Source organism: Balaenoptera musculus, chromosome 7, assembly GCF_009873245.2.
Source record: "Balaenoptera musculus isolate JJ_BM4_2016_0621 chromosome 7, mBalMus1.pri.v3, whole genome shotgun sequence".
NCBI classification, from domain to species: Eukaryota; Metazoa; Chordata; class Mammalia; order Artiodactyla; family Balaenopteridae; genus Balaenoptera; species Balaenoptera musculus.
Genome location: NC_045791.1, coordinates 74,529,042 through 74,555,251, shown reverse-complemented (window position 1 = coordinate 74,555,251; position 26,210 = coordinate 74,529,042). Strand labels below are relative to the sequence as shown.

The 26,210-nt window shown below is 40.3% G+C and overlaps 1 protein-coding gene across 3 annotated transcripts in view; it reads left to right on the top strand.

The window, feature by feature from the left end:
- The window catches only part of HECW2 (HECT, C2 and WW domain containing E3 ubiquitin protein ligase 2), a 415,256-nt gene that overhangs the window by 20,801 nt on the left and 368,245 nt on the right, over positions 1-26,210 (top strand). The window lies entirely within an intron of this gene.

The window sequence follows — 26,210 nt, the reverse complement described above, 5'->3', positions numbered from 1 at the left end:
GATAAGGACATAAGAAATAAAAAAGCAAAGAACATGTTAAGTTTTGTTTCGTTTTGTTTTTGAGTTAGTACCTCTAAAATATGTTCATTTGTTGCATAAGAATTCCTTCTTGGTTTGCTATTTCTTGGGCAGAGTGCCGGAAGAGAAATATGTGTGCCATCTGCTTTGTCATCATCAATTTTGGATTCAATTCCCCCAATTTAGGTTGAGTTCTCACTGATTTAACCTGCAGCTTTTGGTACTTTTTTTTTCTTGATCTTTGGACTCGCTGGTTTGTCTTGTGGGTGAGCTTAAGATGATCTTTACACGTAGTAAGACGTGTGGGGTTACGCAGCTATCAGTCTTGTAAGGTTGAACTTTGTTGTTAACTTGGTGGGACGTATTGGGCTAAAGGCAGCTTTGAATTTTACCACAGGGTTTCTCTAACTTTCTGTGAAGAAATAGTCGAAGTGCTTGCCTTGAAAAAAAATTGAAAGCACAGAAACAGAAATTAGCACTCAGCTTTTAACGTATTATCTACTGGACGACGCTGTTCGTTGAACTTTTGATGCTTTATTTTATTTTTAAATATACCTTTTTTTTTTTTAAAACATCTTTATTGGAGTACAATTGCTTTACAATGGTGTGTTAGATTCTGCTTTATAACAAAGTGAATCAGTTATACATATACATATGTTCCCATATCTCCACCCTCTTGCATCTGCCTCCCACCCTCCCTATCCCACCCCTCTAGGTGGTCACAAAGCACCGAGCCTATCTCCCTGTGCTATGTGGCTGCTTCCCACTAGCTATCTATTTTACATTTGGTAGTGTATATATGTCCATGCCACTCTCTCACCCTGTCACATCTTACCCCTCCCCCTCCCCATATCCTCAAGTCCATTCTCTAGTAGGTCTGTGTCTTTATTCCCATCTTGCCACTAGGTTCTTCATGACCTTTTTTCCCCCTTAGATTCCATATATATGTGTTAGCATACTGTATTTGTTTTTCTCTTTCTGACTTACTTCACTCTGTATGACAGACTCTAACTCCATCCACCTCACTACAAATACCTCCATTTATTTTTAAATATACCTTTTATTATGATCTGTATACATTTGGAATACTGACTGCATAGTTCAGAGATAACTGTAATTACTACCAGTCTCCAAAGAGACGTTTGTACTGGAAATTTCTGCAGTAAGGGGCATGAAGAGGTTGAGGAACATAAGCTTTTATGGAGAAAATAAGACTTAGGGGGAATAAAAAAAATTAATGAATGTTTAAATTAAAAAAAATTTGTCTTTTTCCCTCAACCTTTAACTTTTCAAAAATTACTAACTGTAAAAAGTTGAAATAAAAAGCAAGACACTCGTATACTCTTTGTTTTCCATTATCTTTTTAAAAAACTTTTTATTTTATATTGGAGTAGAGTTGATTAACAATGTTGTGTTAGGTTCAGGTGTACAGCAAAGTGATTCAGTTATACGTATACATGTATCTATTCTTTTTCAAATTCTTTTCCCATTTAGGTTGTTGCATAATTTTGAGCAGAGACACTCATATACTCTTTATCATAAATTGTTAACATCCTATCACATTCTATTCTCTCTCTACATTTGTATATATTTTTCTGAAATTAAAAAACAGAAGTTGCAGGTAACATTACACAGCACCCCGAATACTTTCATGTTTCCTAAGAATACATACATTGTCCTACCACCTCTAATATTATTATTATTATCATTGTTTTACCTAAGAAAATTAACCATAATCCAGTAATATCATTTTATATACATTTAATGTTGAAGTTACCCCACAACTTTAAAAAAATCCAGGATACAGTAAAGTTTCATGCATTACATTTGATTGTCATGTCCCTTTCTTTCTTCTTTTTTTTTTTTTTAACATCTTTATTGGAGTATAATTGCTTTACAATGTTGTGTTAGTTTCTGCTGTATAACAAAGTGAATCAGCTATATGTATACATATGTCCCCATATCCCCTGCCTCTTGCCTCTCCCTCCCACCCTCCCTATCCCACCCCTCTAGGTGGTCACAAAGCACAGAGCTGATCTCCCTGGGCTATGCGGCTGCTTCCCACTAGCTATCTATTTTACATTTGGTAGTGTATATATGTCAGTGCTACTCTCTCCCTTCGTCCCAGCTTACCCTTCCCCCTCCCCGTGTCCTCAAGTCCATTCTCTACGTCTGCATCTTTATTCCTGTCCTGCGCCTAGGTTCATTAGAACCATTTTAAAAAAAATGTTTTTTTAGATTCCAAATATATGTGTTAGCATACGGTATTGATTTTTCTCTTTCTGACTTACCTCACTCTGTATGACAGACTCTAGGTCCATCCACCTCACTACAAATATCTCAATTTCGTTTCTTTTTATGGCTGAGTAATATTCCATTGTATATATGTGCCACATCTTCTTTATCCATTCATCTGTTGATGGACACTTAGGTTGCTTCCATGTCCTGGCTATTCTAAATAGTGCTGCATTGAACACTGTGGTACATGACTCGTTTTGAACTATGGTTTTCTCAGGGTATATGCCCAGTAGTGGGATTGCTGGGTCATATGGTAGTTTTCTTTTTAGTTTTTTAAAGAACTTCCATACTGTTCTCCATAGTGGCTGTATCAATTTACATTCCCACCAACAGTGCAGGAGGGTTCCCTTTTCTCCATACCCTCTCCAGCATTGATTGTTTGTAGATTTTTTGATGATGGCCATTCTGACTGGTGTGAGGTGATACCTGGTGTGAGGTGTGTGTGGGTTTATCTCTGGGCTTTCTATCCTGCTCCATTGATCTATATTTCTGTTTATGTGCTAGTACCATACTGTCTTGATTATTGTAGCTTTGTGGTATAGTCTGAAGTCCAGGCACTTGATTCCTCCAGCTCCGTTTTTCTCACTGTAGTTTTGATTTGCATTTCTCTAATGATTAGTGATGTTGAGCATCTTTTCATGTGTCTGTTGGCCGTCTGTATATCTTCCTTGGAGAAATGTCTATTTAGGTCTTCTGTACAGTTTTGGATTGGATTTTTTGGATATTGAGCTGCATGAGCTGCTTGTAAATTTTGGAGATTAATCCTTTGTCAGCTGCTTCATTTGCAGATATTTTCTCCCATTCTGAGGGTTGTCTTTTCGTCTTGTTTATGGTTTCCTTTGCTATGCAAAAGCTTTTAAGTTTCATTAGGTCCCATTTGTTTATTTTTGTTTTTATTTCCATTTCTGTAGGAGGTGGGTCAAAAAGGATCTTGCTGTGATTTATGTCATAGAATGTTCTGCCTATGTTTTCCTCTAAGAGTTTGATAGTGTCTGGCCTTACATTTAGGTCTTTAATCCATTTTGAGTTTATTTTTGTGTATGGTGTTAGGGAGTGTTCTAATTTCATACTTTTACATGTAGCTGTCCAGTTTACCCAGCACCAGTTATTGAAGAGGCTATCATTTCTCCATTGATTATTCTTGCCTCCTTTATCGAAGATAAGGTGACCATATGTGTGTGGGTTTATCTCTGGGCTTTCTATCCTGCTCCATTGATCTATATTTCTGTTTATGTGCTAGTACCATACTGTCTTGATTATTGTAGCTTTGTGGTATAGTCTGAAGTCCAGGCACTTGATTCCTCCAGCTCCGTTTTTCTTTCTCAAGATTGCTTTGGCTATTGGGGGTCTTTTGTATTTCTATACAAATTGTGAAATTTTTTGTTCTAGTTCTGTGAAAAATGCCATTGGTAGTTTGATAGGGATTGCATTGAATCTGTAGATTGCTTTGGGTAGTATAGTCATTTTCACAATGTTGATTCTTCCAATCCAAAAACATGGTATATCTCTCCATCTGTTTGTATCATCTTTAATTTCTTTCATCAGTGTCTTATAGTTTTCTGCATACAGGTATTTTGTCTCCTTAGGTAGGTTTCTTCCTAGATATTTTATTCTTTTTGTTGCAATGGTAAATGGGAGTGTTTCCTTAATTTCTCTTTCAGACTTTTCATCATTAGTGTATAAGAATGCAAGAGATTTCTGTGCATTAACTTTGTATCCTGCTACTTTACCAAATTCATTGATTAGCTCTAGGAGTTTTCTGGTGGCATCTTTAGGATTCTCTATGTATAGTATCATGTCATCTGCAAACAGTGACAGCTTTACTTCTTTATTTCCGATTTGGATTCCTTTTATTTCTTTTTCTTCTCTGATTGCTGTGGCTAAAACTTCCAAAACTATGTTGAATAATAGTGGTGAGAGTGGACAACCTAGTCTTGTTCCTGATCTTAGTGGCAATGGTTTCAGTTTTTCACCATTGAGGACGATGTTGGCTGTGGGTTTGTCATATATGGCATTTATTATGTTGAGGTAAGTTCCCTCTCTGCCTACTTTCTGGATGGTTTTTATCATAAATGGGTGTTGAATTTTGTCGAAAGCTTTTTCTGCATCTATTGAGATGATCATATGCTTTTTCTTCTTCAGTTTGTTAATATGTTTTATCACATTGATTGATTTGCGTAAATTGAAGAATCCTTGCATTCCTGGTATAAACCCCACTTGATCATGGTGTATGATCCTTTTAATGTGTTGTTGGACTCTGTTGGCTAGTAATTTGTTGAGGGTTTTTGCATCTATGTTCATCAGTGATATTGGCCTGTAATTTTCTTTCTTTGTGACATCTTTGTCTGGTTTTGGTATCAGGGTGATGGTGGCCTCGCAGAATGAGTTTGGGAGTGTTCCTCCCTCTGCTAGATTTTGGAAGAGTTTCTGAAGGATAGGTGTTAGCTCTTCTCTCAATGTTTGATAGAATTCGCCTGTGAAGCCATCTTGTCCTGTGCTTTTGTTTGTTGGAAGATTCTTAATCACAGTCTGAATTTCAGTGCTTGTGATTGGTCTATTTACATTTTCTATTTCTTCCTGGTTCAGTCTTGGAAGGTTGTGCATTTCCAAGAATTTGTCCATTTCTTCCAGGTTGTCCATTTTAGTGGCATATAGTTGCTTGTAGTAATCTCTCATGATCCTTTGTATTTCTGCCGTGTCAGTTGTTACTTCTCTTTTTTCATTTCTAATTCTATTGATTTGAGTCTTCTCCCTTTTTTTCTTGATGAGTCTGGCTAATGGTTTACCAATTTTGTTTATCTTCTCAAAGAACTAGCTTTTGGTTTTATTGATCTTTGCTATCATTTCCTTCATTTCTTTTTCATTTATTTCTGATCTGATCTTTATGATTTCTTTCCTTCTGCTAACTTTGGGGTTATTTTGTTCTTCCTTCTCTAATTGCTTTAGGTGTAAGGTCAGGTTGTTTATTTGAGATGTTTCTTGTTTCTTGAGGTAGGATTGTATTGCTATAAATTTCAGTCTTAGAACTGCTTTTGTTGCATCCCATAGATTTTGGGTCGTCGTTTTTTGTCATTTGTTTCTAGGTATTTTTTGATTTCCTCTTTGATTTCTTTAGTGAACTCTTGGTTATTTAGTTTTGTATTGTTTAGCCTCCATGTATTTGTATTTCTTACTGATTTTTTCCTGTAATTGATATCTAGTCTTATAGCGTTGTGGTCAGAAAAGATACTTGATATGATTTCAGTTTTCTTAAGTTTACCAGTGCTTGATTTGTGAGCCAAGATATGGTCTATTCTGAGAATGTTCCATGAGCATTTGAGAAGAAAGTGTATTCTGTTGTTTTTGGATGGAATGTCCTGTAATATCACTTAAGTCCATCTTGTTTAATGTATCATTTGAAGCTTGTGTTTCCTTATTTATTTTCATTTTGGATGATCTGTCCATTGGTGAAAGTAGGGTGTTAAAGTCCCCTACTGTGATTGTGTTGCTGTCGATTTCCCCTTTTATGGCTGTTAGCATTTGCCTTATGTATTGAGGTGCTCCTATGTTGGGTGCATAAATATTTACAATTGTTATATCTTCTTCTTAGATTGATCCCTTGATCATTATGTAGTGTCCTTCTTTGTCTCTTGTAACATTCTTTATTTTAAAGTCTATTTTATCTGATATGAGAATTGCTACTCCAGCTTTCTTCTGATTTCCATTTGCATGGAATATCTTTTTCCATCCCCTCCCTTTCAGTCTGTATGTGTCCCTAGGTCTGAAGTGGGTCTCTTGTAGACAGCATATATATGGGTCTTGTTTTTGTATTCATTCAGGCAGTCTATGTCTTTTGGTTGGAGCATTTAACCCATTTACACTTAAGGTAATTATCGATATGTATGTTCCTATTACCATTTTCTTAATTGTTTTGAGTTTGTTATTGTTGGTCTTTTCCTTCTCTTGTGTTTCCTGCCTAGAGAAATTCCTTTAGCATTTGTTGCAAAGCTGGTTTGGTGGTGCTGAATTCTCTTAGCTTTTGATTCTCTGTAAAGGTTTTAATTTCTCTGTCAAATCTGCATGAGATCCTTGCTGGGTAGGGTAATCTTGGTTGTAGGTTTTTCCCTTTCAACAGTTTAAATATGTCCTGCCACTCCCTTCTGGCTTGCATAGTTTCTGCTGGAAGATCAGCTGTTAACCTTATTGGCATTCCCTTGTGTGTTATTTGTTATTTTTCCCTTGCTGCTTTTAATATTTTTTCTTTGTATTTAATCTTTGATAGTTTGATTAATATGTGTCTTGGCGTGTGTCTCCTTGGATTTTTCCTGTACGGGACTCTCTGTGTTTCCTGGGCTTGATTAACTATTTCCTTTTCCATATTAGGGAAATTTTCAACTATAATCTCTTCAAATATTTTCTCAGTCCCTTTCTTTTTCTCTTCCTCTTCTGGGACCCCTATAATTCGAATGTTGGTGTGTTTAATGTTGTCCCAGAAGTCTCTGAGACTATCCTCATTTCTTTTCATTCTTTTTTCTTTATTCTGCTCTGCAGTAGTTATTTCCACTATTTTATCTTCCAGGGCACTTATCCGTTTTTCTGCCTCAGTTATTCTGCTATTGATCCCTTCTAGAGAATTTTTAATTTCATTTATTGTGTTGTTCATCATTGGTTGTTTGCTCTGTAGTTCTTCTAGGTCCCTGGTAAACGTTTCTTGTATTTTCTCCATTCTATTTTCAAGATTTTGGATCATCTTTACTATCATTAATCTGAATTCTTTTTCAGGTAGATTGCGTATTTCCTCTTCATTTGTTTGGTCTGGTGGATTTTTACCTTGCTCCTTCATCTGCTGTGTGTTTCTCTGTCTTCTCTTTTTGCTTAACTTACCGTGTTTGGGGTCTCCTTTTCGCAGGCTGCAGGTCCGTAGTTCCTGTTGTTTTCGGTGTCTGCCCCCCATGGCTAAGGTTGGTTCAGTGGGTTGTGTAGGCTTCCTGGTGGAGGGGACTGGTGCCTGTGTTCTGGTGGATGAGGCTGGATGTTGTCTTTCTGGTGGGCAGGACCATGTCCTGTGGTGTGTTTTGGGGTGTCTGTGACCTAATTATGATTTTAGGCAGCCTCTCTGCTAATGGGTGGGGTTGTGTTCCTGTCTTGCTAGTTGTTTGGCATAGGGTGTCCAGCACTGTAGCTTGCTGGTCGTTGAGTGGTGCTGGGTCTTAGCGTTGAGATGGAGATCTCTGGGATAGCTTTCGCCGTTTGATATTATGTGCAGCCGGGAGGTCTCTGGTGGACCAGTGTCCTGAACTTGGCTCTCCCACCTCAGAGGCACAGGCCTCACACCTGGCCAGAGCACCAAGACCCTGTCAGCCACACGGCTCAGAAGAAAAGGGAGAAAAAAAGAAAGAAAAAAATAAAAATAAAATAAAATAGTTATTAAAAAATTATTAAAAGTAAAAAAATTAAAAGTAAGAAATAAAGAAAAAAAAAGAAAGAAAGAAGAGAGCAACCAAACCAAAAAACAAATCCACCAATGATAACGAGTGCTAAAAACTATACTAATAAAAAACCAAAAAGAGACAGACTGAACCCTAGGACAAATGGTAAAAGCAAAGCTGTAGAGATAAAATCACACAAAGCAGCATACACATACACACTCACAAAAAGAGAAAAAGGAAAATAATATATATATATATATATATATATAAAAAAAGGAAGAGATCAACCAAATCAATAATAAATCTACCTATGTTAATAAACTCTAAATACTAAACTAAGATAAACATAAAATCAGAGACAAATTAGATGCAGAAACAAACCCCACGTCTACAGTTGCTCCCAAAGTCCACTGTCTCAATTTTGGGATGATTTGTTGTCTCTTCAGGTATTCCACAGATGCAGGTACATCAAGTTGATTGTGAAGATTTAATCCGCTGCTCCTGAGGCTCTCGGAGAGATTTCCCTTTCTCTTCTTTGTTCACACAGCTCCTGGGGTTCAGCTTTGGATTTGCCCCCGCCTCTGCGTGTAGGTCGCCTGAGGGCATCTGTTCCCCGCTCAGAGAGGGCGGGGTTAAAGGAGCAGCTGATTCGGGGGCTCTGGCTAACTCAGGCCGGGGGGAGGGAGGGGTACGGATGCGGGGCAAGCCTGCGTTGGCAGAGGCCGGCGTGACGTTGCAACAGCCTGAGGCATGCCATGTGTTCTCCCGGGGACATTGTCCCTGGATCACGGGACCCAGGCAGTGGCGGGCTGCACAGGCTCCCTGGAGGGGAGTTGTGGAGAGTGACCTGTGCTTGCACACAGGCTTCTTGGTGGCGGCAGCAGCAGCCTTAGCTTCCCATGCCCGTCTCTGGGGTCCGCGCTGATAGCCGCGGCTCGCGCCCATCTCTGGAGCTCTGAATCCCCTCTTCTCGCGCACACCCTGAAACAGTGGTCTCTTGCCTATTAGGCAGGTCCAGACTTTTCCCAGACTCCCTCCCGGCTAGCTGTGGCACACTAGCCCCCTTCAGGCTGTGTTCACGCGTCCAACCCCAGTCCTTTCCCTGGGATCTGACCTCCGAAGCCCAAGCCTCAGCTCCCAGCCCCGCCCGTGCTGGCGGTTGCGCAGACAAGCCTCTCGGGCTGGTGAGTGCTGGTCGGCACTGACCCTCTGTGTGTGAATCTCTCCGCTTTGCCCTCCGCACCCCCGTTGCTGCGCTCTCCTCCGTGGCTCCAAAGCTCCCCCTCCGCCACCCGCAGTCTCCGCCCGCGAAGGGGCTTCCTAGTGTGTGGAAACCTTTCCTCCTTCACAGCTCCCTCCCAGAGGTGCAGGTCCTGTCCCTATTCTTTTGTCTCTGTTTTTTCTTTTTTCTTTTGCCTTACCCAGGTACGTGGGGAGTTTCTTGCCTTTTGGGAGGTCTGAGGTCTTCTACCAATGTTCAGTAGATGTTCTGTAGGTGTTGTTCCACATGTAGATGTATTTCTGATGTATTTGTGGAGAGGAAGGTGATCTCCACGTCTTACTCGTCTGCCATTTTGAAGGTCTGTCCCCTAGACATTTTAAACAGTTAATTTCCTTCTATCATAAGTTGGTTGATGGAAGGTTCTCCTTTCTTGTAGTTTAGTGGTGTGTGCATAGCTTTGATTTACTCAAGATTATAAGGATAGCAAGAAGGAAGTTTTTGGTGTGCTTCGCAAAGCTGGTCCTTTTCTGATTGATGATTCAGAATAAAAACTCCTGAGTGCTACCTCCTGAGACCCTTTGTTGTCCTGTAGATGCAAAATCATGTGGATACTTAAGGTGGGACAGCAGATATCTGCTCTTTCACACTCCCCCCCTCCCCTGTACACTTTGGAAATACAGTATTTGCTGTTGCCCATTTTCCATTATCTTTCCCAAGTTTTAATTGGAAAAATCTCTACTGCTTCTGTGGCATCCCCTTTACCTCCTTTTTCTATTTCCAACCTCTGTTTACTCGTGACCACTGAAATTGCCATTGCAAACAGTTGACATAAATAACTCATACAGGGAAAATGCCATTAAATTTTAAGTACTGGGGCTTTATCAAGGGTGGTTACTTCAAAGTATAGCGAAATTGAATCCTTCTTTTGTAAAGTTCTGATACTAGTGACTTTACTTCTGTCTACATTTAAAGTACATGTAAGAATTTCAGTTTCAGTACATGTCACTTGTGATATTGTTTCTAATTTGGTTGGAAGTTGGGAGGGATTGGAGGGGAGAAGGGAAGGAGCTGTGAAGGGATCACTTACTGGGCTGCCATTATGCCATCAATCCATTGTCTGCATGTTCTGTTTAAGCACCTGTGAATCTATGCAGCGCATTATTATTTAGGCTGCATTTCCTCTTCTTGGCCACAAACTGTTTTAAGAGACTGAAATACCTTGCTGAAATCCAGGTAGTCTGTCTAAAGCATTGTCATAGCCCCCATTCTTAGAAAGCCTGTCAAAAAGGAAAGTGTTTGGTGTAACTTATTCTTAGCAAAACCATCCTGTTTTCTAGTGAATGCCTCGTTTTATTGCCCTTAATTTCTCACAGATCACTTATTCAGTAATCCACTTCAGAGGTTTGCAGGGAGGGAAGTCAATCTCTGACTTTCAGAATTACCCTTCCTCCCAACCTTTGTCTGTTCCCAGATGGCAGTCCTTTTTCTGCAGCTGGATTCTGGCTGTGCTGCTGAGTAGGGTAAAGCTCTGATGAAGAAGACATTGCATGGACCTCTTTTATGGAAAATTATTCTTGAGGACCCACCAAGAAGATGTCTCTATACTCCGTGTTGAGAAAAACTGACTTAAGAAAACTAATTTTCTCGAAATACCTGTTAATTATTTCCTCAAAAGAGAAGGCTTGGCATTGGATGAGTAAAATATATTTTTTTTAGGTTATACAGAATATGAACCCACAATAAAGAATTTCTGTAAAGCTCAGTTCCCTGGGGCAGTGGTGGGAAGCACAGGCATATGGGGATCTCAGTGAAGAAACTGTGGCTGAGGCGTGTGCTACTACACAGTGGTCCTACACATCAGCACTACCTGGATGCTTGGTAGAATTGCAGAACTTTAGGCTCTGTTCTGGTCCTGTTGACTCAGAATCTGCATTCGGACACTATCTTCAAGTGGTTCGTAAATAAATTAGCTTTGGGAAGCACTGGAAATCATTTTTTTTTCTTAAAGATTTATTTATTGATTGATTGATTGATTGATTGCTATGTTGGGTCTTCTTTTCTGTGCTAGGGCTTTCTCTAGTTGCGGCAAGCGGGGGCCACTCTTCGTTGCGGTGCGCGGGCCTCTCACTATCGTGGCCTCTCTTGTTGCGGAGCACAGGCTCCAGACGCGCAGGCTCAGTAGTTGTGGCTCACGGGCCCAGTTGCTCCGCGGCATGTGGGATCTTCCCAAAACAGGACTCAAACCCGTGTCCCCTGCATTAGCAGGCAGATTCTCAACCACTGCACCACCAGGGAAACCCCTGGAAATCATTTTTGTTAGACTGTCCTCTGCATGTTAACTGGTTGGGTGATAAAGACTCATCAGGTTGTGAAGTACTTGCAGATACTAAATAGCATATTTAGGCAAATCCTCTTAGAGTGAAAGCATTTCGGATATTTATTGTAAACTCTTGGGTCAATACAGTTGTTAGATATTAACCTTCCCCACACTGTTCCTTCCGGGAAGACTGAAAGAGATGTTTCCCGAAGACCAAGAAAATTATTATTATTATTTTTTAAAAAATTATTATATATTTATTTATTTATTTTTGGCTGTGTTGGGTCTTTGTTTCTGTGCGAGGGCTTCCTCTAGCTGCGGCAAGTGGGGGCCACTCTTCATCGTGGTGCGCAGGCCTCACTATCGTGGCCTTTCGTTGCAGAGCACAGGCTCAGTAGTTGTGGCTCACGGGCCTAGTTGCTCTGCGGCATGTGGGATATTCCCAGACGAGGGCTCGAACCCGTGTCCCCTGCATTGGCAGGCAGATTCTCAACCACTGCGCCACCAGGGAAGGCCAAGAAAATTATTTTTAAAAAGTGATTGTTTTTTGTCATTTTCTTAGTCATAGGCTGGAGTGCTCAAATACTTTCCACCCTTTTCCTGCTTCGTATATTCTTTGTACTGTGATACTAGGTGGTTACGTTTTTGAAGTCAAGCTTCAACGTGAAGGGAATGCTCTACGAAGAAAAGCTTTAGGATGCTTCAACGTGAAGGGAAAGCTCTACGAAGAAAAGCTTTAGGATGCCTCGGTTGTTTGCATCCTAACTCTGCCGGGGCTCCCTAAGCACAGTAGCATGGCCTGTTTGTTCCATGACGCTGGAGGCTTGGGGCAGAGGGGCCCACTTACTGCATAACCCCGTGAGAAGTAATCAGCTGAACTCTAGGTGTGGATAATTCACTTTAGCCCAGCGTTAGCTTTAGTGATGTTCACGACAGCTTGATATAAATATTTCCATATACATTTCTTAGCTTTCCAGATGTTTACTATATCTGGGATGACAGTGAAGGAATTGACCCTCTTCCACTCATATGAGACTCCCACACATCCCTAGATATTTCTGAGGGATGGACGAGTCAGATGTGACTTTGATAGACTAATATATGTGCTGTTGAAGCAAATACCTTAAGCCAATGGCAGACTGCAGGTACATCTTACTGGCTCCCTCTGGTGGGAGATCCACTGAGAACTGCTAGATGGAGGGTGGCAATATGGTGCAGTGAAAAGAGCATTGGATTTGGAATTAGGTGGATGTGGATTTGAATCCCAGCTCTCCTGCTTATTAGTTTTGTGACCAGTTATTTAATCTCTGATTTTTGAGTTCCATAATTGTAAAAGTAGGGTTGATTCATACCTCCCAAGGTTGTTGTGAGGCCCTAATGAGATAATATATTAAGAGCCTAATACTGTGCCTGGTGTAGAGTAGGTGCCCATCGAATGGTAAGTATGCATTACTGTATACATTTGGTATAGTAAATAATTGCGTACCAGTTTTTTTCATGCGTGCCTCAGCTAAGCTGAGTAGCTTCTGGTATTTTTGTCCATCATATATATTTCCAAGTGATTCTTTGCTGGGGGAGCGTCATCTTTTGTTATTACCACCATGGCAGATGTTGGCCTTCAAAGGCACAGTGTCTTCAACCTGGCAGGTTTATCAGCTGCATCATAGCTTGCAGTGACTAAACGTCCAGAAAGCTGAGAATCTTCCATCTTACACAGAGGATATGCCAGCATGTAGTCAGAGTCAGGAAAAAGAGAGGATATGTGTAACGTTGACTTGTGGTGAAAAGGGCTTTGGTGAATTAATCATGTTCGAGTGGTTGCAGTATATGGAGTTCTTTTTCATGAGGAACGCTATGAAATGAGACACTGGTTTCTAAAATATGCTCATGTAATCCCCTGGAAAGGAAGATTTTCTTTACAGTTCAGAAAGGGTATAGGGTTCAGTATAAAGTTCTATAGCTGAATTCAGAACTCTGCTTACGTTGGGAAACTAGCAAGTGTGGCACAAAATCCCTAATTTATCTGTGTTCTCACTGCGGCTGATTATAGCCTCTTTCTTCTCTCCCTTCTCTCTCCCTGAATCTGAGCCCATGGCCAAGTCTCAGCTTGGAGTCTCTGATTTTAATATAGATATAGTGCCTTTATTGTTTTCAAGTGGTTGCTGTTTGGAAAATGTTAGTTTTCTTAATCAGATGTAAGACAATTAGCAAATGAAGAATTGTCTCGTTTAAATTACATTTATTCTTCTGTAAAATGGGGATAAGAATGGTGTCTACTTCATAAGATTACTACCTTCCGCATAGGATAAATGAGGTAATATATATAAAGTGCTTAGAATAGTAGTTGGCACATGGTAAGCATATTTTCTAGTAGTGTTAGTTATTATTAATTTTTGTTATTAGGTTTTCTCTGATTACAGAGCAGAAATGTTCACTGTGGAAAATGTAAAATAAAACAAAATGAAAGTCACCGTAATTCTCCACCTAACGATAACTGATGTTGACATTTTAGTATATCTTCCCAATCTTCTTTCTTTTTCCCTATATACATGTTTTACATAAGGAAACCAAAATTACATTGGTTTTAAACCCACCTTTTTAAAACAAAATTATTTTACTGAAGTATAGTTGATTTACAATGTTGTGTTAATTTCTACTGGACAGCAAAGTGATTCAGTTATACATATATATACATTCTTTTCACATTCTTTTCCATAATGGTTTTCACAGGATATTGAATATAATTCCCTGTGCTATATAGTAGGACTTTGTTTAAAACCCACCTTTTTTACTTATTACATTAGTAATATTTTCGAATGTTATTGAATATTCTTCTATTACATGATTTCATTGGCATTTTATGTCCTAAAATTTGTTTCTTCTATTGTTTTCAGTTTTTCATTTTTTAAGACAATTATTTTAGAGCAGTTTTTAGCTACAATAGAATTGAGAGGAAAGTACAGAGATTTCTCATATAGCCCCTGCTCTCACATGTACTCAGCCTTCTCCATTATCAACATCACTCTTGGTGTTGTACTTGCAGTGTGTTTGGACAAATGTATAATGACGTATATCCATCATTATAATATCACTACCCTAAAAATCCTCTGTGCCCCACCTGTTCATCTGCCCCCTTCCCCAACCATTGATCTTTTTGTCTCCATAGTTGTGCCTTTTCCAGCATGTCATACAGTTGGAATCATTCAGCACATGGTTTTCTTAGACTGGTTTCTTTCATGTAGTAATATGCATTTAAGGTTCCTCCATGACTTTTCATGGCTTGCTAGCTCATTTCTTTTTAGCACTAAATAATATTCCATTGTCTGGATGTGTCACAATTTATCCATTCACCTATTGAAGGACATCTTGGTTGCTTCCAAGTTTGGGCAATCATGAATAAAGCTGCCATAAACATCTGTGTGCAGGTTTTTGTGTAGACACAAGTTCCCAGCTCCTTTGAATAAATACCAAGGAACATGATTGCGCAGTCATATGTTAAGAGCTGTTTAGTTTTGTAAGAAACCACCAAACTGTTTCTAAAGTGACTGTACCATTTTACATTTCCACCAGCAGTGAATGAGAGTTTTTGTTGCCCCACATCCTCACAGCATTCAGTATTGTCAGTGTTCTGGATTTTGGCCATTCTAATAGATGTGTAGTGGTATCTCATTATTGTAGTCTTTCATTATTTATAAATAATTCTCTAGTGATTTTTTTTTCCCCTTGGGCTAAGTCCTTGGAAGAGGAATTGCTACATCAAAGGCTATATTCACTTTTGTACCTATTACAAAACTGACCTCCAGGGAAGTTCTACAAATCTTATATTCCCACTTAGAATATATGAAATTTGGTTTTCATGTCTTCTAACAGTGAAAATTGTAATTTTAAAAAATTGTCAATTTGGTAGATAAAAAATCATTTTTGCATAAAATTAAAAAAATTTTTCTTTTGGTACTGAATTTCTTTATGTTTAGAAACTATTATTCTGAGACTGCTTCTCTGTGTCCTTTGCACATTTTGGGGGGGGTTATTGATTTGTAAAAAGCTTTTTGTTTCTTAAGGCTATCAACTTTTAATCAGTGGTACTGCAAATATTTTCTCCAGTTTTAAATTTGACTGTTAAGTTTGTTCAAAATGTTTTTGATAGAGATTTTCTTTTTTTTTTGTTAGTCAAATTGATCAGTTTTTTTCTTTATGGTTTCTGCCTCTGTGTTATGCTCAGGATGTCTGTCTCCACCTCAAGACTATATGATCTTCCATGTTTTAGTTCAAGTCTTCATTCACATTAATTTCACAGATCTTTACTGAGTGCCTCTTACATGGTGGTGCTAAGTCAATTGTGTGAAAAAAAGGAATAATCCTTACCATTTTGGAGTTTCAGTCTAGTGGAAAGTAGACCTTAATTTATGAAGGAGAGGTAAGTGGTAATATAGAAATGCAGGTAACTGACCTGCTCAGGGAGACCCAGGATAGCTTTTCTCGGGAAGTGACCTTGAGATATACTCTGAAGTAAGATCATCGTTAAATCACAGCAAAGAGGTAGTGGACGAGGGCATTTCAGGCCCTGGCAGAGACCATTGTTGCTGAAGCACAGACATCAAGATGAAGTGTGATTGTGTCAAGTTTGTGGCTGGAGAGGAATTTTGAAGCCAGACCATGTATGGACTTCTAGGTCCTGTTGTAGATTTTGGTCTTTTATAGGAAGAGCAATGGAAAGCCACTAATGCAATTTAAACAGACTGTTTAAAGCAGATGACATGATGATTTCTTTTTAAAAAAAAATTAACTCTTGGATCCTTTTGCAGTTTACAGGCATACCTTGGAGATACTGCATATTAGCTTACAGAACACCAGAGTAAATCCAAAAATGCAATAAAGCAAGTCACATGAATTTTTTGGTTTCCCAGTGCATATGAAAGTTATGTTTGCGCCATACTGTAGTCTACTAAGTGTGCAATAGCATTATGTCTAAAAGAATAATGTACATACCTTAATAAAAAACTCTTTATTGCTAAAGATGCTAACCATCATCTGAGCCTTCAGCAGGCCGTAATCCTTTTGCTGGTGGAGGGTCTTGCCTCGATGTTGATGGCTGCTGACTGATCACGGTGGTGGTCGCTGAAGGCTGGGGGTGGCTGTGGCGATTTCTTAAAATAAGACAGTAATGAAGTCTGCCACATTGACTGACTTTTCCTTTCACAAACAATTTCTCGGTAGCATGCAATGCTGTCTGACAGCGTTTTACCCACAGTAGAACTTCTTTCAGAATTGGAGTCAATCCTCTCAAACCCTGCTGCTGCTTTATCAACTAAGTTTTTGTAATGTTCTAAATCTTTTGTTGCCATTTCAACAATCTTCATAGCATCTTCACCAGGAGTAGAACCCATCTCAAGAAACTACTCTCTTTCCTCATCCATAAGAAACAACTCCTCATTCATTCAAGTTGTTTCATGAGATTGTAGCAATTCAATCACATCTTGGAGCTCCACTTCTAATTCTAGTTCTCTTGCTGTTTCCACTGTATCTGTAGTTACTTCCTCCCCTGAAGTCTTGAACCCCTCAAAGTCATCCATAAGGGTTGAAATCAACTTCCAAACTCCTGTTAATGTTTATATTTTGTCCTCTTCCCATGAATCACACATGTTTTTAATGGCACCTGGAATGGTGAATCCATTCTAGAGGTTTTACATTTACTTTGCCTTGACTTAGAGTAATAGCACTATCTGTGGCAGCTATAGCCTTATGAAATGTATTTCTTAAGCAGAAATAAGACTTGAAAGTCAAAATTACTCCTTGATCCATCAGCTGCAGAATGGATGTTGCATTAGCAGGCATGAAAACAACATTTAATTTCACAGTACATATCCATCAGAGCTCTTGGGTGACCAGGTTCATTGTCAATAAGCAGTAATATTTTGAAAGGAATCTTTTTTTTTCTTCTGAGTAGTAGGTCTCAACAGTGGGTTTAAAATATTCAGTAAACCATGTTGTGAAGAGATATACTGTCATCTAGACTGTTTTGTTTCATTTTTAGAGCACAGGCAGAGTAGATTTAGCATAATTCTTAAGGACCCTAGGATTTTCAGAATGGTAAATGAGCATTGGCTTCAACTTAAAGTCACCAGCTGCGTTAGCCCCTAACAAGAGTCAGCCTGTCCACTGAAGCTTTGAAGCCAGTCATTGACTTCTCCTCTCTAGCTATGAAAGTCCTAGATGGCGTCTTCTTCCAATGTAAGGCTGTTTTGTCTACATTGAAAATCTGTTGTTTATTGTAGCCACTTTCATTCATAATCTTAGCTAGATCTTCTGGATAACTTGCTGCAACTACTACACTTGCTGCTTCACCTTGCACTTTTATGTTATGGAGAGAGCTTCATGCCTTAAACCTCATGAACCAAACTCTGCTAGCTTCAACTCTTCTAATGCACGTTCCTCACCTCTGTTAGCCTTCATAGTATTGAAGAGAGCTAGGCCCTTGCTCTGGATTAGGCTTTGGCTTAAGGGAATGTTGTGGCTGGTTTGATCTTCTATCTAGACCACTAAAACTTTCTCTATATCAGCAATAAGGTTGTTTCACTTTCTTATCGTTTGTGTGTTCAGTGGAGTAGCACTTGTAATCTCCTTCAAGAACTTTTCCTTTACATTCATTCACAGCATGGCTGACTGTTTGGCACAAGAAGCCTAGCTTTTGGCCTGTCTCAGCTTTCGACACACCTTCCTCACTAAGTTTAATCATTTCTAGTTTTTGATTTAAAATTAGAGACACCCAGCTCTTACGCTCACTTGAACACTTAGAGACCATTGAAGGGTTGTTAACTGGTCTAATTTCAATATTATTGTGTCTCAGGGAAGAGGGAGGCCTGAGGAGAGGGAGTGAGACAGAGGAATGGCTGGTCAGTGGAGCAGTCAGAACACACACACATTTATTGATTAAGTTCACCGTCTTATATGGGTGCATTTTGTGGCTCCCCCAAACAATTTTAATAGTAATATCAAAGATCACTGATCACAGATCACTGTAACAAATATAATAATAATGAAAAAGTTTGAAAAATTGTGAGAATTACTAAAATGTTGCCACTAACCTTCATTGTGTTAAAAACGCAGTATCTGCTAAGTGCCATAAAGCGAGGTATGCCTGTATTTTTATGGGGCCTATGAATTTTCTTTCCAAGTAGTTAGGCATAGTCTCTGTGCTTTTTATTATTATTATTGCTGTTGTTATTTTATTATCCAATTCTTCCTTTTCCCATAGATCTGAAGTGCATTCTGTCCTCTAATAAAATTTTGTATATAACTTGTGCCTTTTATGAAGTGAGATGTTTTGATAGGACCTATATTGATTTTTCTTCCTTACTTAGTCTTACATGAGGAGAAATCTGTTCATTCTTGACGTAGGCCATATTTATCGTTATTCTTGGTGTCCTTATTCTGGGTTTACCTTTTAGGTTTTATAATCTCCTTTTGGCCTTTAAGCTAGAGGGCTGAGTGCTGTGTACTGTGTTACTGTGGTCTTTATTATTTGTGGATCTGTTGTCTAAAGCAGGGATTTTCTGATATCTTTTCTTTGTTATCTTTTTATAAGGGTGAGAATTTATTCTTGGATGATCTGAAAACACTGCAAGTAATTTCCAAGCCAGCAGTGTTGTACACCACAGAGCCTACCGCTTATTGTTCTTCTAGGCTGAACTTATCCAATGACTGACTTCATTTTTGTGGATCAGAGTACCTCTCAGCCCCACTGCCTGCTGGGAAGTGTGGTTTGTGGGCATTAAAGTAGAATTAGTACAAGAAAAGTATTGGCGCAGGAGAGTAGCTCCCAGCTGCTTTAGAAAGCAGTATGAGGGAGTAGTTTGCTTCCCTTTGTGTGCAAAGCCCAGACTGGGGTTGGGGGGCACACATATTTTGGGATGAAATTCTGATTACCTCTCTCCTTCTTCGATTTAGATCTCAGATGAAATGGGGTTAGTTAGGAGATGTTTCTCCAGTTTTTTGATAAGCCATTGAGCCATTTATGGAGCTTCCAGGACCATGAAAATGTCACTGAGAAGACAATGAGCCAAGGAGGGTAAAGCAGGAGTTGCTTATTTTCTGCCATTGTAATTAAGAAATCTTTTAAATAAAGAAGCTTCCCACCTCCCTCTGAGATGTCTGTGAGGTACCTTTCCTGGTGAACAGCTCCGTGGCTTCTGTCCACTTGGGTTGGGTCATTTGAGTGAGATGCTGAGGTTACTGACTGAAGAGACTTTATTGGTTATGTGAAAATGACAACTGTCATGTAAATGTGTTCTGAGACTTGTGTGGGTTGGATATTGTTGATGGCTCAAGTTAATGGTGCCTTTGGTTAAACACTCATGTAGTATGTGGGGCATCAATTTGAATATTAAGCTGTGTAAGAGTCCCCTTTGGTCCAGTGAGTCATCAGCCTGTAGACCTCTCCAGACTGTTGTTTTACAAATCAGAGTTAAATGCAGATGTCTTCTAGACCAACAGTTTGGAGCAATTTTCTACTGTGTTTTCTTGATCATTGCTTCATCCTGCTAAGGAGCCTGATGGCAACTGGGTAGTGCCTGGGAGTATAATATTGTTGCAGCCTGTAATGCAAACATCTGTTACCATTTGTAATGCTCTACTTACTTGTTTACTTGTTTTTTAATCCATCTCCTCAATAGTCTTTAAGCAGTGGACGTATCTGTTTTATTCTCCATTGTGTGCCCAGAGCCTAGTGTAGTTATCAGACATGAGACAGAGGCTTCATACATATTTGCTGAACGATTGAAGAACTTGAAAGAGTCCCAGTACTTTCAGCTTATAGGGGAGTTATAAACTTAACGTTTCTGATTTTCGTTGGCTAACCCACAACTTTAATTAACTGGGTTTCAAAACTCTTTCAGGTATAGTAGGATTACCGCGTGTAATCCATACTGTTGAGCAGGATTTGAACAAAAGGGTGTTTCTGGAGAAGAACCATTATTGGCATGTGAAATACATTTTTTAATGTCTTGCAAAAACAGTTGTTAGCTTCTAGCTTATCTAAATTTGGTTCCTAGAAAGCAACTGTAGTAAAACCTAAGAGCCCATGAGAAAGGACGGGATTTTCCTCCCGTTGGACCCCACTACTCTCAGCCTTCCTGGGGCTTGGTGCACAGCCGTCTCCCTTCTGGGGACTTGACCAAGCTAGGTTAACGGGAACAGTTTTGGTAAGGTGGGATGGAAATCTGGAGGTGTTTCAGGGTCTAGGGTTATGTTGAGAGGGTCCCAGAGACTTAGACTTCAGTCTCAGGCTGGATCTGGAAATTCCTTTTTCTTGATTCTCTGAAGTGGAAAGATCCTCCCCTTCACTGCCTTCTGGCCTCCAGCCCTCTTCCACTGAAGGAGAATCCAGTGGAATCGAATGGTGGAGACTCTGGGCCGGCGGCAGAGGAAGGTGAGAGGGAGCCTAGGGCTCTGGCCAGGGAGCGAAGACACTTAAGGAACCACAGGGAAGCAGAAGACAGGAAGGACTTCTCTGTGCCTCTCAAAGGGGTCATGTGTGGAAATGGTGATTTAGGAAACAATAAAATAACTCCCGGTACCATTCTCTGTACTCGGTGCTTCTTCTTTTAACAGTAAGATTATTCTGCTAATGGGCTGTATTTCTGTTTTCTCTGAAGTTGAAGGTTAGATTGTCTTCTGTGAGTGAGACAGATAGAGGCTGTCTGGAAATTTTGAGGAGAGTGAAGAAAATAAGAAATAGTTGTCATGGAAGTGGACCAGAGAGCTGCGTAGGGAAAACTTAAAAGGATTTCCAGGCAGCTGAGGGCCTGAGGTATTCCAATAATAATATTTGAATTAACTGAGATAAGGAAGAGAAGTGTACGAAGTGATTCAGGATGGTGTTTGGTTATGAAAGCTGGAGAGAAATGCCAAATGACAAAAATAATACAGTTTAGTAATGAGCTTGATGTCCTTTATTCAAGAGAAATAATCCATGGATTGGGGGAGTTCAGTGCCCCACAGGCAGTGGAGCGCTCTTCCTGAGGGATTTGGGGCAAGAGGGAGTTTCATAGAGAGTTAGAAGAGGCAGCAGGGAAGGAAGGCGTGATTGGCTAGGAGGTTGGGGACCTCCTGGCTAGCAGATCCTATTTTCTAAGGTAAGGGAGGCTGGTTAAAGCTAAGTTGGAGGACTGTGATTGATGTATGTTAGGATTCCTTGACAGATGTTTCCCATAAGTGCAGGCTGTTTTAGGTTTAGATTTGTGAGGTGGTCTGGACCACTGGGGTGGTCCCTATTTTGTGGGTCCCATTATACGAATTAATTTTATTAGTAGAGAATGTCAAGAAAGAGTGATAGTCAACAGTTAGAAATGCTAGGAAAAGAAATTCAAGAATGAGAAGTATTGCTGATAAAATGAAAGAGGTCACCGATGACCATGGAGAGGAGAGTTTCAGGCAAGATTTGAATCCTGAAGTCAGATTGCAGAAGTTTATGAAAGGAATGCATGGCTATATTAAATTATATTTCCTCAGAATTTAGTGTAATTTTCAATTCATATTTATTCTCTTCCAAATCAGGGAGTAATTATTACACATCTAAGTTTAAAAGAAATTTATAATCGTGTTTACCATTTAAACAAAATTACTGGATATTATATTTAGATGACTTGAAGCCATATAGTACTGCAGAGATGTAAATCTTTATGTAGTGTGGGGAAAATTTGCACATATATAAAGAAGCATATTGAATTCAAGCATTTGTATATTCTGATTCATCATCTGGAATTGAGTTTGAGCAACAAATAGAAGCCAACTTCTGTTATGTGGTGTCTACAAATATTAGTCTTTCCACTTCCTAGAGTGGAATGATTCAAAATAGTTGTGTTTTCTATAGTCTCTCACTTTTTTTTTTTTTTTTAAAGATTTATTTATTGATTGATTGATTGCTATGTTGGGTCTTCGTTTCTGTGCTAGGGCTTTCTCCAGTTGTGGCAAGCGGGGGCCACTCCTCATCGCGGTGCGCGGGCCTCTCACTATCGTGGCCTCTCCTGTTGCGGAGCACAGGCTCCAGACGCGCAGGCTCAGTAGTTGTGGCTCACGGGCCCAGTCGCTCCGCGGCACGTGGGATCCTCCCAGACCAGGGCGCGAACCCGTGTCCCCTACATTAGCAGGCAGACTCTCAACCACTGCGCCACCGGGGAAGCCCTATAGTCTGTCACTTTTTAACAATAGCTTGAAATTTTTTGATCTTTTAAGATCTCATATAAATGTTTGTGAAAAATAGCATCTACTTACTGTTTCTTTTCACTTAAATCCCTGCCCCTGTCTTTGTCTATAAGAGTTATATTGTGTTTCTTCCTAATAAAATGAAGTGGGTGTATCTCTTGGTTGTTTTCACTGTGAGATTTAGTTTTTTGGTCCCTATGGTATTGCATTTCTTTGGCTCTTTCTTAACTTATTCAGCAGATAGAGCTGTTTACCTGGCTTGCTGTGATGGAGATGAGAAGAGCATTTGGATTTTATTGAATTTCCTAGTTGCCCTTGCAGACTATGGACTTTTTACTGGGCAAAACGACAAATACTTAGATTTTATCCTAATTGGAAGTTTGAATGTTTAGCAGTGTCTTGCTTACGTGCAAGAAATAAGGCATGAAAGATTTAAAATCTTTATTGATTTCATTAGAAATTCTTTCTAGTCGTTAATCTTCTTGGGTGTAAATAAGGTTCCTTTAGCATCGTTATATTGACTGTATTTGTAATAAAACTGATGGGGCTTCCCTGGTGGCGCAGTGGTTGAGAATCTGCCTGCCAATGCAGGGGACACGGGTTCGAGCCCTGGTCTGGGAGGATCCCACATGCTGCGGAGCGACTGGGCCCGTGAGCCACAACTACTGAGCCTGCGCGTCTGGAGCCTGTGCTCCGCAACGAGAGAGGCCGCGATGGTGAGAGGCCCGTGCACCGCGATGAGGAGTGGCCCCCACTTGCCACAACTGGAGAAAGCCCTCGCACAGAAACGAAGACCCAACACAGCCATCCATACATACATCCATACATCCATACATACATACATACATACATAAATAAATAAATAAAATTATTAAAAATAAATAAATAAATAAATAAATAAATAAAATTATTAAAAATAAATAAATAAATAAATAAATAAATTAAAACAAACAAACAAAAAAACTGATGATCAGGACCAGGAAATGAAGTGTGGATGGAGACTACTAAGCAAGAATTAGGATCTAAGCCGGTCTGTCTACCTCTGCATGGCCAGGGCACTCACTAACCAGTAGATGAGTTAATCAGACTAGTGTCAGATTCCAGCCTGAGATTACAGACGGAGATACAGTTCAGAAGGGTAAGCAGGGAGCCAGGGTCAGAGTACTGCATGTCTCAAATAGAACTGACAAAGAAACAAATCTTCTCTGACCGTTGAAAACCCAAGAATTGGGCAAGCCTCAGAGGTCAGTGTAGCCCAGCAGGTTACATTGTCGTCTTTCCTTTAAGGTCCTTTGCTCATCAGTGAAGCCTGTCAACTAGACCCTGACAAATGACTGTCCCCTCGAACCGCTGAATCATGCCCTCTCTTGCCTTTACCTGGTGGTTCACACACCTCGTTCAACTGGGCCAGTTCAACCTAGAATATTATAGCATTGCCTGAAACAAGGTAGGTCGTTTGGTAAATATACTTAGCTTACCATTTCTTGTAGGTTTTTCTGGGAAAATGTCTGTAGAAGCAACACTTAGGAAAATTGCTTGTGTTATAATCTGCCTGCATAGATAGAAACCTTAACCAAAAAGTGTTTTTTGTTTTTTTTTTTGGTAGGAACTGTGGTTTTTATCTACCGGGGCAAAGGGCCGGAGAGACCTAGACTCAAAACCAGGGTTCTGCACGCTGCCGTGGGCAAGTCAGGTTCGAACACTTGCAAAATAAAGAGCCCGCCTGAAAGCTGATCTGGCCCTCAATTCCCTTGCCTGTGAAATGGGTACAGTGTTGTGGAGAGAACAAGGTTGCCCCGGGCCTAGATGAGGCAGGGTGCATGGAACGCACTGCTGAGTAAGAAGCAGGACAAAGACCTGGCGGGACGCAGCGACCCTGGGAAGCAGGCACCCTGTTCCATCTGCCCATAAAACTGACCATAGAGCACATGTTGAGCAGAGCAGCGCCCCTGTCCTCGGCTGACTTCAGGGACCAGTCGTAGAGAGTGGGCACGTGGCGGGCCTGCACCCTCTGGGTGCGAACCACTTGACTTTTGTTGTCTTACTAGATCTTTCCAACAGCAGTGAGGGGTCAGTGTCATAGATGGGGAGACTGCTGAGGGCACACAGCCTGGAGTGAAGGAGCCAGGGTTGGACCCAGGTGTCAACCTGCTCAACCTGCAGGCCCTCCCCCAGGTGGCTCCTGCACCCTGAGGGGGCCTGTGCAGCACCTCCAGAAGGGACTCTGCCCTCCTCTGTGAGACCCACCTGTCACTCGTGTCCCCTCTATTTCCATCATCAGCACCAGTGTCTGGAAGACCTTAACAGGCCCATGGTCTTCTGGGAGCATAATTAGGTTGCTGGAACCACCGGCGCAGAGTTGCGTTTCTCAGTACCCGGAGGGGCCTGCCCCTGAGCTCACTAGGCATGGCCACGTCAGGATCCTTTTCCCCGAGAACCAGAGCCACTCACTCACTGCCCCGTTAGGATGTCTGGTCCTCAAGAGGAGGGGCTCTCTGACACATGAGGTCATCACAACAGCTCCTGCCTCACTTTATTTTTTAATAGACGTAAAAAAAAAAAGTTTCAGATTCACTGAAAAGTTATGAGTACGGAGTGCCCTTATTACACTCCCCCCCGCCCCACATACACACATACGCACACGATTTCCTTTATTATTATTATTATTTTTTTTTCATTTTTATTTTTTAACATCTTTCTTGGAGTATAATTGCTTTACAATGGTGTGTTAGTTTCTGCTTTATAACAAAGTGAATCAGTTATACATATGCATATGTTCCCATATCTCTTCCCTCTTGCGTCTCCCTCCCTCCAACCCTCCCTATCCCACCCCTCTAGGTGGTCACAAAGCACCGAGCTGATCTCCCTGTGCTATGCGGCTGCTTCCCACTAGCTATCTGTTTTACGTTTGGTAGTGTATATATGTCCATGCCACTCTCTCACTTTGTCACAGCTTACCCTTCCCCCTCCCCATATCCTCAAGTCCATTCTCTAATAGGTCTGTGTCTTTATTCCCATCTTGCCCCTAGGTTCTTCATGACCTTTTTTATTTTTTCTTATATTCCATATATATGTGTTAGCATACGGTATTTGTTTTTCTCTTTCTGACTTACTTCACTCTTTATGAGAGATTCTAGGTCCATCCACCTCACTACAAATAACTCCATTTCATTTCTTTTTATGGCTGAGTAATATTCCATTGTATATATGTGCCACATCTTCTTTATCCATTCATCTGTCAGTGGACACTTAGGTTGCTTCCATGTCCTGGCTGTTGTAAATAGAGCTGCAATGAACATTTTGGTACATGACTCTTTTTGAATTATGGTTTTCTCAGGGTATATGCCCAGTAGTGGGATTGCTGGGTCGTATGGTAGTTCTATTTTTAGTTTTTTAAGGAACCTCCATACTGTTCTCCATAGTGGCTGTATCAATTTACATTCCCACCAACAGTGCAAGAGGGTTCCCTTTTCTCCACACCCTCTCCAGCATTTATTGTTTGTAGATTTTTTGATGATGGCCATTCTGACCAGCGTGAGATGATACGTCATTGTAGTTTTGATTTGCATCTCTCTAATGATTAATGATGTTGAGCATACTTTCATGTGTTTGTTGGCAATCTGTGTATCTTCTTTGGAGAAATGTCTATTTAGGTCTTCTGCCCATTTTTGGATTGGGTTGTTTGTTTTTTTGATACTGAGCTGCATGAGCTGCTTGTAAATTTTGGAGATTAATCCTTTGTCAG